Source organism: Panthera uncia (assembly GCF_023721935.1).
Source record: "Panthera uncia isolate 11264 chromosome C1 unlocalized genomic scaffold, Puncia_PCG_1.0 HiC_scaffold_4, whole genome shotgun sequence".
In the NCBI taxonomy this organism is placed as follows: Eukaryota; Metazoa; Chordata; class Mammalia; order Carnivora; family Felidae; genus Panthera; species Panthera uncia.
Window position 1 is genome coordinate 65,439,758 of NW_026057585.1, and position 15,844 is coordinate 65,455,601.

At 39.6% G+C, this 15,844-nt stretch overlaps 1 protein-coding gene across 1 annotated transcript in view; it reads right to left on the reverse strand.

The window, feature by feature from the left end:
* Positions 1-15,401, reverse strand: part of ELAVL4 (ELAV like RNA binding protein 4) — a 110,541-nt gene extending 95,140 nt beyond the window's left edge. Inside the window, exon 1 of the mRNA XM_049618602.1 lies at positions 15,308-15,401. The gene's annotated coding sequence lies outside the window, so the exon portion shown is untranslated. The remainder of the gene's footprint in view (positions 1-15,307) is intronic.
* Between the last annotated feature and the right edge of the window lie 443 nt (positions 15,402-15,844).

The following is a 15,844-nucleotide window of genomic DNA, read 5'->3' on the forward strand; positions in this document are numbered from 1 at the left end:
TAAAGGATTTGGGGCCTTTCCATTTCAGCTCAGATGAGCTTCACTAAAAATAATAAAAAAAGAAACAAACAAAATACCCTCATGTAAATATAAATCTTTACAAATCAAAGGCCACTGAACAGATAAATATGGAATAGCCATACCATCAAAGGATTCAGTGTTTAACAAGATTAATACAGTTTAGAAAATAATTCAACACAAGAGTTTTTTCAAAAAAAAATCTGGACTCATAATTCTGCAACTACAAATAAAGAAAAAATGTACAGTATCGTAAAAAAGTATTGTAGAAGGAGGAGGAGAAGGAGAAGGAAGCGAAGATGAGAGGAGGAGAGGGAGGAGAAGAAGAAATAAAATAATAGGACTTATAAAGTACAAATAAAAACTGTTTTTTACCAGCAGTCTATTGTATACTGAACACTACACTAGGCACTTGATATGCACAATTTCACACAACATCATAGGAATCACAACGGTTATATCTAAGCATTCTTCTAGAAAGGTGTTTTCCTTATCTAAAAGTAAGACTTCCTCTCCATCACTTCATAGAAGAATATGCTTAATAAATATCTGTTGAATGAATGAGGAAGATGGATACAGACTAGAAGAGAAAGAAAAAGATGTAATTTTTTCTCATCTAAAAGTGACCAAGAGATTTCTCTGTGAAGTGCTTCTAACTAAACATGTCCTCAAAATGTATCTCATTTAGCCTGTCATTATGACCAGGCTATAAATCTGAAGTGAGTGAGACAAAGGATTAAAGCTGGAAAGCAAAAAATTTTAGCAGGTAGGATGAGTACCTGATTCAGACCTAATTCTCTACTTCTTCCAAATCTGGCAAAATTCCTTACATACAGTAGCTGCTCAGCAAACATCGGCTGGATGAACTCTGATGTCCTGAGCCCCTTACAGGACACAGCTAAAGCTGGAAAGCAAAAAATTTTAGCAGGTATGATGAGTACCTGATTCAGACCTAATTCTTTACTTCTTCCAAATTTGGCAAAATTCCTTACATACAGTAGCTGCTCAGCAAACATCGGTTGGATGAACTCTGATGTCCTGAGCCCCTTACAGGACAGAGCCAGGCTCCAGGCAACACTCAATTATGAGGAAGGAATAAAGATCAACGATTCCATTCAACATCATCTCAAAAACTATTCCAAGGCCTATTTCATGTGATTCAACTAGGAGGCACTAAACACCATCTTAGGGAAAAAGATATGCTAGGCTCCCTAAGTCTCAGTTTCCTCACCTGTAAAATGGGCACAGTAATACTTCCCTTAAGGTTTGTTGCCAAGACTAAAACAGATAGGCTTTGTAGAGGCAGCACTCTATATGGTACCTGTTATTAATATGGAAAATAGGGAAAACTGTATCAATTAGTACCTCGCTATAAGATAATTCAATCTTGCTGAGGAAGATACAATTCAAAGACTCTCAAAAACATTTAGAGAATAATAAGACAACAATAACTAAGAAAGGCTGAATGGTCTGTTCCAGTTCTAACCAAAATGTCTGCTGCAGATTAGAACTTAGTCCAATAGGTAAAGTTCAGTGCTAAATTCTGAGTGTGAAGAATAAAAAGAAATACAAGTCATAATTCCCACCTTCAAGAAGCTTACAGTTTGGTTGGGAAAGAAACATTCATATTTACACATGAATCTTGATAGTGTAAGGAATATAAAAAGAATAGTATCAAAATAAAATACTGAAGAATAGTTGATGGTGAGGATGCCTTCTGCACTGATGAGGAAAGCCTTCAGGGGAGAAGCTGGAACTAATACTAGGCTTAAAGAATGATAGGATTTGTCTAGGAAAATTCCAGATATTTTATATAATAACAAAGGTGGGGGAGTATGGAAGGAAGGGGATATTGGCAGCCAGCTCATTGTAGCTAGACCCCCTCTGAGGTTTCCTCTAAATCTATTCCAATCTCTTCCATATTTTTAAAGTTATAAAAAGAGGAATATTATGATATGACTGTGGGAGAGCAGGCCTTTTATTCAGTAAGTACTTTCATAAAAAGAATAGGAATTAATAGTTACGGCACATCTACTCTGTGTCCAACAGTGCACTAGACACTTTGCCTATAAATCTCATTTAATCTCATAACTCTGAGATTTCCAATAGGGAAACAAAACATTAGGGAATTTAAATGATTTGCTCAAGATCACACAGCTAGTAAGAGGCATATTTATACATATCCAATCTCAATCCACACTCTTCACTATAAATACTACCTTATATAGAAGAGTGTAGATCTAGAGAAATTTAAGTCTTATTCTCTATGTTATTATATATTCAGAAACTAACATTCAAAGTAATGTCATTGATATCTGCTGACAGTATAACAATAACAGTAAAAAACCAAACCAAACCCAAGAACAAAAAACCTAACCTATTGCTGGCAATTTCAGTATTCTGCCACCAGGTGATGACAGAATCCTGGTCCTATGAGAATTACCAAGGTCATGTTTTTGCCTGCTATAATTTTGTGTGTGTGCTATTCCTTCCTCCATCTCTGGTAGTGGAGGAAAGAGTGCCTGATCCTCAGATGGACTTGTCTACTAAAGCCCCAAGACATTAATCTCTCCAAATATTTTCCAAATTTTATCAAAAATTCAACTCTGAGCATAATTCTAAATGTCAACAATTTTCAAACAATTTTATTACAGATTGTATTCAATGAATTATAGTTCTTTTTTATTTTCACACTCTACTGTGAGCTTGCAGGGTAGAAATTGCATGTTGTTTGCCTTATCATCCCAGCACGAAGAACGTCAGTACCTAGAACATAGTGGGCACTCGGTAAAAGAACAGAAATAATTGGTTCCAAATATTTTAGAAAAACTTTAAAAACAAATGCTTAGGACACAATTGTTTGGTACTTTATTCATTAATAAACAACTTTCTCTTTCAAGTCACCCTTAATGCAGGGTTATTATAAAAAGCCCTTTCCTGAGGTTGCTCATCAGCAGCTGCATTTCTCTCAATGGTCAGGTACTTCCTTCTGCCTTAGGAACAGTCTACATTCATTATAAGCCCTGCCCTGCACAGCAGTCTTGTTTACCTTTTCACCCTTTTATGCCCAAGAAAGTTGCTTCCAATCTCTGTGGGAGATGAAGAAAAACCATGAAAAACAAGAGAGGCATGCTATATACCTGTCAGAAAGAGGCAACTCTCCACTTGACCCTTTTTAGTTCTCTTCTCTGACTCTGAAGCTGGGGGAATGATTTAACTACTTTTAAGCAGAAGAGTAAAGTTGCACATTAGTGCTGAGTAGCTCATTTCCCTTAGCAACCCCTTAGCAACAGCAGCTTCAAGTTCAAAATACCTCCTTGAAAAGGATCACATCTTTAATGAAGATGAGTATTTTTTTTAATGTAAGGTTTTTGAACAGATGTTTTAACATTACAGCCCCCAAAGCCTTGTAGGCTACAAATATCTATTTCATGCTAACTTTTCTTTATGATATTATGTGGTAACCATAATGATGCTGGGCTCCTGTGAAATTTCAGTCTCTGGAAAAGCCCTGGTCTTACTCTGAAATTATTCACAAATACATAACTTTTATTTTATCAAGTCACCATTAATCCTAGGTTATTACAGAAATTATACTTAAGTTCTTTAAAAAGGGTTACTGATATTGACCTCACTATTCAGTTTGCTCCCTACTGAGAAGAGTGAACAACTTAAATCACAGTTTTTAAAACCTACATCAGGGTTTTACAAACTATATTTATTATATGTAACCTAAGATTCTATGGACAGTTTAAAGAAAAATATAAAAAGAAAATTTCAACTTTACCCCAAACAGCTACTTACTGATTTTATTATTCAATACTTACTTTGTTTACTTCATTGTCTATAAACTGGATGATGGGATATCGAATAATCATCACATTTAATTGTTTTTACATTGTCAGTGAAATGAGAAGGCTTGCAAAAGGTTTTGCTAACCATCAAGAACCCTTAGGGATATAAAATGTTCATGTCATATATGTTATGCCTATCATTAAAACTTTTATCTTGTTCAAAAATTTTGAAGCTCTTTTGTCATCTTAAAGTTTTCATAATTCAGGGGCGCCTGGGTGGCGGTTGAGCGTCCGACTTCAGCCCAGGTCATGATCTCGCGGTCCGTGGGTTCGAGCCCCGCATCGGGCTCTGTGCTGACAGCTTAGAGCCTGGAGCCTGTTTCGGATTCTGTGTCTCCCTCTCTCTCTGACCCTCCCCTGTTCATGCTCTGTCTCTCTCTGTCTCAAAAATAAATAAACATTAAAAAAAAATTTTAAAGTTTTCATAATTCAAATAATATATAAACTTCTGCTTGAAATTTGTTTATTGTCTATTAGCACATGGGTCCCTCGGGCACAAAATGCACAAGGGCTTAGAACAATGAACATCTTCACTATTGATCTATGTGTGCCAATTCCATGATGTGGACAGAGAAAAGACGTATTTTTACTTGGTATCAGTAGATAACAAAACCGTACCATTCACCTGACATGAAGTTTTATATGTTTCCACGTGTCAGGGTGTTACTGAAGGACGTGCCTAGAGCAATGACCTTTATACACAGTAGGTGCTTGACGTGTGTTCCTGAAAGTAAGATCCATTTTAAATCACTAGGGAATATACAAGAAGGAGCCAGAAGACCTCAAGGCCAGTTCCATCTCTACCACTAATAATTCTATGACCTTGGGCAAATCACTCTCCTCTTTGGACCAGAATCTTCTCGATTAAATAAGAACTGAAACTAGGCGATTTCTGAAGTCCCTGCCAGCTCTAATATGTCAGAGTCTATAAATAAATAGTTTTTAATTAGCAAACAAAATTTTTGGTAAGGTTAACTCAGATTTTCAACTGACATTAAAGTGTAAGAATGCTGGCTAAAGGGAAGTGAAGCTTTTGAGGATTTTAAAATCTGTCTCAAATGAAGAGCCAGGTTGGTATTATGTTCCTCCGATATCCAGTTTGGTGACCAAAGTTATTTTAATAAAATACAGAACTAGAGACAGTTGGTTAAAATCATTAAACTTGCAAGCTTTGAACAGGACCTTGATCAAGTTTAAAGATTCTCTTTGAGTTTTAGTGTCATCATGTTCAAAATGGGACAATAATAATGCCTAAGGTGTGAGGCTTAAGTGAAAAAATACACATAAAGCATGTATTATTATAGGGTATAGGAAATGCTGTTACATACTCAAAGATGCTAAATATTTTTAGTATTAGGTAGAAACACATGAAATTGTTTTTACAGATTAAACAGAATCAAATACTGTCACTTCTATTTCGCTCAAGCTATGATTTTCTTCTCCTGCCTAAAACACCTTCCATGATCCTCACTGCTTATATCAAGTCCAATTATTCAGTATGGAATTCAAGGCTCTTTGCAATCTGGTCTTCATTTAAGTTTCCTGAGTCCTTTGGGACATTCCCTCCCATATATACAGCTCTAGACATGCCAGTCTATTCTCCCATGTTGCTTGGCCCTTCTACCTCATGCCTTTGTTCCTATTTCTTCCATGTGAAATGCATTCTCTCCCTGGAAAATCACATTCATCCTTCAAGGCTTCAACCTCACAAAGCAAAATGAGCTGATTCATTATTTGAGCTTTTATAGCAGCTTATTCTTCCTGCCTCCACCATCACAGTTGTTTACGGGTCTGTTTCCCTGAGCTGCTTTCAAGATACTCCAGGGTGGGGCACCTGGGTGGCTCAGTTAGCTAAGGTTCTGACTCTTGATTTCAGCTCAGGTCATGACCTCACAGTTCCTGGAATTGAGCCCTGCATAGGGCTCTGTGCTGTTAATGTGGAGCCTGTTTGGGATTCTCTCTTCCTTTCTCTCTGCCCCTCTCCTGCTCACACACAGGTACATGCACACTCTCTCAAAATAAATAAACTAAAAAAAGAAACAAAAAGATACTCCAGGGCAAGGGCTGTTCTTATGTGTCTTTGTTTCCCTCCAGTTGAGCGCATTGGCTGCCTTGTACTCTGTGCTCAGTAAATATCTGCTAAAGTAAAATGAACATAATCACATGGCAGGTTAAAACAGAGTTTCTCTTAGGGGCGCCTGGGTGGCTCAGTTGGTTAAGGGTTGGACTTTGGCTCGGGTCATGATCTCTCGAGTTCGTGAGTTTGAGCCTTGCACAGGACTTTCTGCTATCAGCAGAGCCTGCTTCAGATCCTCTGTCCCCCTCTCTCTCTCTGCCCCTCCCCTGCTTGCATTCTCTCTCTCAAAAATAAACATTAAAAAAGAAATGGCTTGTCTTAGAAATAAGTCAGTCAGAGAATGATAAATATCATATGATTTCACTCGTATGTGGAATTTAAGAAACAAAACAGATGAACATAGGGGAAGGGAAGGAAAAGTAAGATAAAAACAGAGAGGGAGGCAAACCATTAAAGAGACTCTTAAATACAGAGAACAAACAGGGTTGCTGAAGGGGTGCTGGGTGGGGGGTAGGGCTGAGTGGGTGATGGGCATTAAGGAGGGCACTTGTTGGGATGAGCACTGGGTGTTATACGTAAGTGATGAACCACCAAATTCTATTCCTGAAATCATTATTACACTATATGTTAACTAACCTGGATTTAAATAAAATTTAAAAAATGAAAAAAAAAATAGATGAGTACCAAAGAGGACTCCAAAAAAACCTTAACTTTTGGAATCCACCCCTCCAGAGAACCGTTTTTTTTTATGTGTGAAATCTCTACCAAAGTAAGGTCTTTATCCCTCTGGAAATCCTCAAATGACTAAAATCCGAAACTCTAAAGCGGAAGTTATTCTTCAGGACAAATCCATCGAGCTGAAGCCATGAGCTTTCAACAAAGACCACTGTCTTACTACTAGAGATGGCAATGCTCTGTCTGCAACCTCATTTAATGGCTATAATATGAGAGTTTGCACACTGAATCTGTGCTTCCATAGCTGGAGAAGTACCAGTTGCAGAGAACTCCAATAAGTCTTGGATGATGTGGAAGGCATGGAAAAGAGGAGGATACTGCTGCAGCCTGGAGTGTGAATTCATCATTTGCCCACATTACCATGCTCTACACAATCAGGACTCTGGAAGAACTCTAGGATGTGCAAGTGCTTGAGAGAATTAATAATGTATTCTAAATATTCTTTAATGTTACTGCCTATATGAATAATAACAGTTAATATTTAGTGTGTGTATGTATATGTATGCATGTATGAAATTACATCATTATGGATATGTGTATGTATATACATTTATATATATATGTATATATACATATATATGTATGTATATATATATAATTTATATATATAATATATATGTATAATTAGTTTAAAAGGAGAGTCAAGAGTCAACACTTCTGCACTATAGGAGTAGCAGGCTATTTAGCTGGTTTGTAACTCCAGAGGATTTACTTTCAAGGTTTTTTTCCCAGTAAGTGCTTTTTATCTAAGTAAAAGCTTATTAGAATTCCTAATATATAAACAAATAAAACAGTACTGCTCTCCTGGTTGGGAAAAGAGTGGGTCCCACTAAACCAATATAGTCTAGTCTAAATCTAGTCTTGTCCAGTCTATAGTGCAGTAGGAAAAAAGTTAATTGGGAGTCAAAAGACCTGGGTTCTAGCACCAATGAGACCACCCTTAGGCCCAAGCCTCCTCCTCTAGTACATCTAATTCAAAGCATTTGGTAATTGTTATCCAAGATTACAAGCATAATGCCTCAGTTTCTGGGGTTTCTCAAGCACACAGGATAAAAGTGCTTACTCCTCTCCTACTTTCTACCTACCTTAAATCTCCCCAATTAATGTGTTTCCCAATCATTCTTCAATTACACAAAGTTCAACAATGGTGTAACAATGGTGACAGTGAGGACACACAAGGTTAACAACACAGGTTTCACAAGTACCCAGAGCGGGCTTAGAAAATAGACCTGGTGTCTTGCTCTTGTCCTTCAAGATATCTCTCTCTAGTCAAGAAAAGTTATCTGTAAGCTTCTCAAGAGTCCTGAGAACCACTTAGTTGTATAGATCTATCTCTTTAACTTTTCTTATACCCACTGCTATTTGCTTGATTCAAATCTCTGTATCTCTCTCCTAGATTTTTATCAACATATCCTTACCTCCAATTTTGACTGAACCCCATTAGCCAGACACACTGACCTTTCTAAAATTCCATTTTAACCACATTGCTTCCTTGATTAATATTAATCAAAGTCCATCCCTCTTCTGCTGAGATTTCCAGTGAAGGTGTGTCAGCAGACCTCTAACTGTACATGTTGACAGGACATTGTTTCATAACATAAATGTATATAAATTCAAAGTCTTCTCTTGCATGCCTGTTTCTCTTACTAAGCTTGAACTCCTTAAAGGGTGGGGAACATATATGATTCATAATAAATAATGGATGAATAGATTAACAAATGAAACTTTCCCTAAACAAAGCTTCCAAATAGTTGCTTTTCTCCTTTTTAAGCTGCAGAGAGCTATAGGTAGCTTTCCTCCATTTGCAAAGTGGCTTTACATAACAACTACTATCTACTGAGCACTTACTATATCAGGAATTAGTATTAGCTCTTTACATGTATTAACTCACTTAATATCACAATAATCCTATAAAGTAGGTACTGTGATTGTTAACCCTACATTGACAGATAAAGACAACTAATGAGGACAGAGAGAGGTTAAATAATATACATTGACTCATTATAACCATTAAACAAACATTCAGAGTGTTTACTGTGCTATTTTCACAATCATCTATTAGCAGGAAAGAATATGTACAATCATTACTTTAAAATAAAGGCAAAACCATGCCTTGTTCATCCTTAGGGGTCCCTAGAGTACCCAGAAGAGAATCACATTCAATAAATATCTGCTGAATAAGAATTGAATTAGTGCCTCTGAAATCTAGTAGTGCGCCCTTCTACATCAACTACTTTTCTTGACTGATGCTTGAGACAAAGGACCTCTCCTTCTTTTGGTTAAATTCAGACACTTTTGAGAGTGCAAGGAGGCTCTATTAATAATTACACCAAGACAACAAGCATAAACCAGCACTGTCCAAGGACAAGAAATCCCATTGATATCCATACTCTTCAAGAATCCCTTCTGGAATTATATTTAGGGAAATAACTTAGGTAAATAAAGGTGCACACTTATGTATGTATCTTTGTATGAGCTATTCTCTGTCTGGAACACAATACCTCCCTTCTTCTTCTGCTTAGTGAACCCCTACTCATCCTGCAAAATAAAGTTAAAGTATTAACTCCCACCAATTCATTCAGCAAGTATTTACTAAGCACCTACTATGTGCCAGACACTAAAGAATTAACATTAAAGAAGGCACACAAACCCCCTGCCTTGAGAGTTTACACTGAACTGAGGGCAGACAATAAAGCTTCCCAAATTTCCTCAGAAAGAATTAGTAGTTTCTTTTTTGACTTCTCATAGAACTTATTCTCCAGATTACTCCATTCCTCATGGAATTGCAATGGCTGCCTTCCATTCAAGACTGTGAGCTCTTGGGGCGTCTAGGTAGCTCAGTCGGTTACTAAGTGTCCAATTTTGTAACCGACTTCGTCCAACTCAGGTCATGATCTTGCAGTTGGTGGGTTTGAGTCCCATGTTGGGCTCTATGCTGACAGCTCAGAGCCTGGAGCCTGCTTCAGATCCTGGTTCTCCCTCTCTCTCTTCTCCTCTCCCGCTCGTGCTCTCTCTCTCTCTCTCACTCAAAAATGCGTAAATGTTAAAAAAAAAATCAAAGAAAAAAAGACTGTGAGCTCTTTGAGAAACAACCCGTCTTTGTCTATATGCCCCAAGACTGACACAGTGCTGGGTTACCCAACTGAACTGAAGTCCACATGCTTTCCTTCTCACGATGCCATAGCTACTAACATTCCCTTGAGCTCACTGCTTGATTGCTGAACATTTTAAAAACACCAAGCAATCTCTTGGCATCCACAAAATACTGTTCTTAGCACTGGGATGGCAATGTGGCAAGAATGTGATATGGTTCAGGATCTTTGAGCATTTATAATCAGACTTGGGAGGCCAGGTTTATTGATGACAACAGGGACAGAACAAGACAAGACGGTACATAATCAAGAACAAGACGGTACATAATCAAGGACTCGATTGTGTGGATCAGACTCAAAACATTCTCTAAGTTCTGAGAATTGAGATGTCAACAAGGGCCCCAGAAACTAGGGTGAACACAAGTATTAGAGAACATAAACCTTCACTTTAGCCCAGCAATGTTGCCAGGCTGCCCCCTTGGGGTTCACCACTTTCCAAAACCATCCCCAAATATGCCAGGATATCCTTACATGGATCACACACATTCTCTTAAGCTTCTATGCTTTTGCACAAGCTTGTGCCCTACCTGGGATGCCTCTATACCCCTCGTATATATGATGGTCATTAAGATTCAGCTCAAATGTGGCCCCCTTTGTGATACCATCCCTGAGCTCCCTAGGAAAAACTGACCATGCTTTCACTGTGTGTCTAACCCTGCTCCTTCCCCACATATATACCCATTGTACTCTGTCTATACACTTAATTGTATCCATCATTTATTTATCTATAGGTCCATCTCCCTTACTAAGTTATGAATCTGTTGAAAGCAAAGACCTTCATTCATCTTTGTATCTCAATCACAATGCCTGGCATGGAGTTTGTGGATGGACAGATGGATGAATGGATCAACATACAGATGGACTCAGTTATGAGTTTGTGTGTTGCCCCCCTCCCTGCAAAAGAGCATCAGCTTATATAACCTCATGTGGTCTAGTGAAGGAATTTGTAAGTGTAGAGATTTGGGTACCAATCCTGAAGTCCCTTAATCTTAAATGAAGTCACTTAATCTCTCTGGACCTCAATTAGTTTTATCTGTTAAATTGGGATAAAGCATGAAATCCCTACCTCACGCAAAAATGACTGGGAGTTTTAAATGAGATGAAAGAAGTGAAAATGCTTACAATAAAATGTTGCTTCAATTTTGGTGGGCGGTGGCGGGGGGGAGCATCAGCCACATCATATTATCTGGAGATATTTTTAATTTAAGCCAATACGTCCTTCCTTCTAATCTGACACATGGCTGTGCTTTTTCTAGGTCTGCTAACAGAACAAATAGGTGACAAACCTCTGTGCTAGGAGTCTCTGGGATGAGTTTCTTATTCTCTTGCTAGACAGGAGAATAAGAATTTGTCCTTTTTGTGGGTCTGGGGCTTCAACTCTCCAGGTCTAAACATTTTTGATGGCCTTGAACTAATTTCAGCCACCATCAACAGAATGGGAGTGGAAAAATCCCCACCACATCTGCCTTGTCAGAGAGTGGAGGAAAGAACTTTCTAAATAGCCTCATTATTGGTCCCAGCTGAATTCTGCTCCTGTTCCATGATGCCAGCAAAAGCATTTTAGTAAGATGCTGCCAGCATCAAAAGCAGATCCACTTACGGTTTCCTGTAAGCGTATCTGCAATGGCAGAAGGTGGCGGGTAGCCAGGTGTGAGTGTGCGTGCTAAAAATCTCCAATACGTCAAGCTGGAAGAACAATTTATGAAATGAAATTCAATGTTCTATTTCTAATCCAAGAACTCAGTTTAAGGCACCGGAAATTCGGCTGGGTAATTCGGCTTTAATTCTCTGCTGCTTTACTGAATTACAGGATCTCAGAACAGAGAAATGTCCTCTGTATTCTTCTAGCTTGAACATGTCCCACCCCACCCCGCAGGACACTCCAAAAAAGGGTTCATCAAACCCTGCTTACATAGCTTCAGTGAAAGGGAGCTCACTACTGTTCTAATCATTTGCCCAACTTGGGGTTAGCTCTGACTATAGGCCAGGGACCACCATGTATCCATCCTGTTTCCTTTTCTTCCTTTTCACCCAGCTAGACTACAGTGTGGCTGAGTAACTGAGATCTGACCATTGGAATGTGGGTGGAAGTGATGTGCATCCTCCCAGGCCTGGTCCCCCAACAACTTCTGTATGGTGCTGCTTCTTCTGTTTCCTCCCTTTACTAGAGTAGATGCAGAGGGTACAATGCTGAACTCTGAGGCTGAAAGGAGAGCAGAGCCACTAGATGGAGGGGGCCCAGGGCCATGAATGACCATGTAGAGCACAGCCTCCTGCAGACCCATCTGAACTGTGATATGAGATATGAGTGAGAAGTTCCTTAACTGCATTAAGCCACTGAGATTTGAAGGCTGTTTGCTACAATAATACATAGTCTGACATAGAGACCTTTCATCCGGTTTTTTTAAGTGGCAACACCATACTAAGTAAGTGTCTTAGTAGTTACTGTATCATCATCTCTCTTAGAAGCCTTAGTGATATTAGTATGATCTATACTTTGTATAGAACATATGTACTATTAGCTATGTACTATTAGCTCCTGAAAAGTGAAAAGGAGTAGTGCAGGAAGGCAGGGGAAGAGGATATGGGAAGGAAGGAGAGGTGGGGAAGGCCACATTCTCTCAAGAACCAGTCTCCTTATGCATGTAAATTTCATTTATCTCTTACAATAACCCTACGAAATGGAATCACCACCATTTTAAACAGGCAGAAACAGATACTCACACAAGTTGATGTATATAACTCAAGTATGCTTGGGCTCAGCCATTTCCCACTGATTTCAGCACCTGAACCTACCAACTGGCTTCTGTGAACAGACCTCACAACCTCCACCTGCCTCTCTGATCCTCAAACACCAACCTCAGAATCCCTGTTATTATGCTTGCCATGTTAGGACTCCAAATGCCAGGTGTTTTCATGACTCTTAAACAATTGAGTCCTTTGGACACTGGGTTTCCCCATCTGGCTGTTCTTCTGCAGGTGGCCTTAGCAAACTGCTATGTTCTCCTGCACCTGGCCTCATCCTTCCCATACCTGGTGGCATCTGCTGAGAAAATGTGCCCCTACAGCCCATTCTGACTACAGGAAGGGTGAAAAATAAAGGTGTTTTTTAAAAGCTGACACCCATCGGGGAGCCTGGGTGGCTCTGTTGGTTAAACATCTGACTCTTGATTTCGGCTCAGGTCATGATCTCACAGTTGTGAGACTGAGCCCCGTGTCGGCCTCCACGCTGGTCATGGAACCTGCTTAAGATTCTCTCTCTTGGGGCGCCTGGGTGGCTCAGTCGGTTAAGCGTCCGACTTCAGCCAGGTCACGATCTCGCGGTCCGTGAGTTCGAGCCCCTCGTCAGGCTCTGGGCTGATGGCTCAGATCCTGGAGCCTGCTTCCGGTTCTGTGTCTCCTTCTCTCTCTGCCCCTCCCCCCTTCATGCTCTGTCTCTCTCTGTCTCAAAATAAATAAATGTTAAAAAAAAATTAAAAAAAAAAAAAAAGATTCTCCCTCTTCCCTCTACCCTTCCCCACTCATGCTCCCCCCCCAAAAAAAAGAAAAAAAAAGCCAACACCCGAACACCCGAGGGAATGTTGAAATTGAATCAAAGTTCCAAAAAGTTTGAAATTCTCAGCCTCTCATCTTCCCTACTGCAGAGCTGGTGCCCTTGTGCTGACAGATGAAGCGGATATCAAAATTGGAAACAAATATTTAACAGCCCAACCCTGGACAAAGTCTAAGATCTAAAAATGTATGGGTGGCTCAGTCAGTCAAGCAACCAACTCTTGATTTCAGCTCAGGTCATGATCTCACAGTTTGTGGGTTTGAGCTCCATGTTGGGGTCTGTGCTGACAAAGCCTGCTTGGGATTCTCTCTCTCCCTCTCTGTCTGCCCCTCCCCTACTTGTGCTCTGTCTCTTTCCCTCTAAATAAATAAGTAAACATGAAAAAAATTTTAAAAAATGTATGGCCCTATGTCTACCAAAGTTCTTAAAATACTGGAAAGCCAATGTATATCAAAAGTCATAATTTTTTTAAATCGCATTAGAAGCTATGAAGATCATCTTAGAATCAAAAGGAAAACCTTCCAAAGTAACGATACCTTATCTTTTTAACTTAGGTTGACCACCTTTTAAGAATCTGCATTAGATGTCCTCTGCCCTGCCTCATAACCTCCTCTGCTTCCTTTCCAACACTGTAGTACTTTTCCCACTGTCATGACCAGTTTATGGATCTTTCTTTCCCACTACATTTAAGAGTTCTGCAAGGCCAGGCAGGGACCATATCTGATACTCCTCTTTATTCCAGTGCCTGGCAGTGTGCCAGATAATCCTTGTGGGGCTGGTTACTTTTCAGCGTGGTTCGTAGTAGCGGTGCCGCTCAATTCCTTTGCCGTGGAGCCCTCAAGTCTTGCTCTGGATCAGCATCATCAGCTGTGAAATGCGGCTCTCCCTGCACCCAGCCTACTCTACAGAGTAACTGCCAACCCTGAGTCGGAACCAAACACAATCATTTGAATGGATCTGAAGTATCGCTGATGCTCACCAAGGTTTAACTGATTATTCTACCCTCTAACATTTGGAGAACAGGGTCTGTGGGAAGATGTAAGAGGTACTGGCTGGCTATGTGGGTGGGTGCCCTTTATTGTTTCCTGGTTTCTAGCGCCCTGAGTGATCTAAGGAGCCTGACCATCCCAACAGGTGGAGGACATTCAGTGGCTAACACTGTGTAAGTAGCATTACTACCCAGCTAAGACCTAAAGACCAGCAGGTGGTTTTCTTTTATTTTAAGAACTTTATGAGGCATAAGGCCATGCATTTTCAGATGTCATACTTTGACCAAGGTTGCATTGTTAAATATTTGTTTTCAATTTTTACATCAGCCGAATCAAGGCAAGGGCACCAACTCTGCAAGTGGGGACGATGAGAGGCTCAGAATTTTGCTACAGATGCTTGTGGAAGAGTTGGTCTACAGAGAAAAGGATGAGCTGGATGACCTCCTAAAAAGATTCTATGATTCAGATGCTTTACGCAAATGTTAACGAATAACTCAGCATGGCAGGGAAAACAAAACCAGTGCAGTAGTGCTGTTTAGGTATTATGTGCGTTTGCCTTTAATTAAGTGATTTCAGGAGCCAAGAACTGACTTCCCAGCCCAGCAAAGACCTCTGGCTGCAGTGACATCACAATGCTAATGCATACTTTATTCCTGGTTCAGCAGAAGACAGGCCAACTTCCATCCACCAGTTCAATTTGTGAGCGAGGATATTTCCAGTCAACAGAAAGCTATTTCTTACAAGTAAAGCAAGTGTTCTGAAGTGCTTACAACCCAAACACACAAAAGGTATCCAGGGTATCCTGGGTCTATTGGGTCTAGAAACCAGAATTTAATAAGGCGATAAAACTGTTCTATTAGTCAGCTTGTATTGCCACAACAAAATACCATGGACTGCATGGTCTAAACAACAGAAAATTTTTTTCTTACAGTTCTGGAGGCTGTAAGTCCAAGATCAGGGTGCCATAGGTTCTGAAGAGGATGCTCTTCCTGGCTTGCAGATGTGACTGCCTCGTGTTGACTGTGTGCTCACATGGCAGAGAGAAAGATCTCTCTCTTATAAGGCCATCAATCCTATTGGATTAGGACCCCACTCTTATGAGCTCATTTTTTTTTCTTATGAGCTCATTTAGCCTTAATTGCTTCCTAAAAGTTCTATGTCCAAATAGTGTCACATAGGAGGGATAGAGCTTTAACATATAGATCTTAGAGGGACATAATTCTGGCCATAGCAACTTTCACATGCAAAGTTCAGTGTCTATTTCAGGTGGTTATAGTTTAAGTCGTATCACTAAGGTGAAATTCACAAAAATAAAAATATATTTATCCTCAATGGGTTATTTAAAAATTTTTTTTTTAATTAAGTAGTCTCTATGACCAACACGAGGCTTGAACTCACAACCCCGAGATCGAGAGTGGCATGTTCTACCAACTGAGCCAGCTAGATATTCCCTTGATGGATTACAG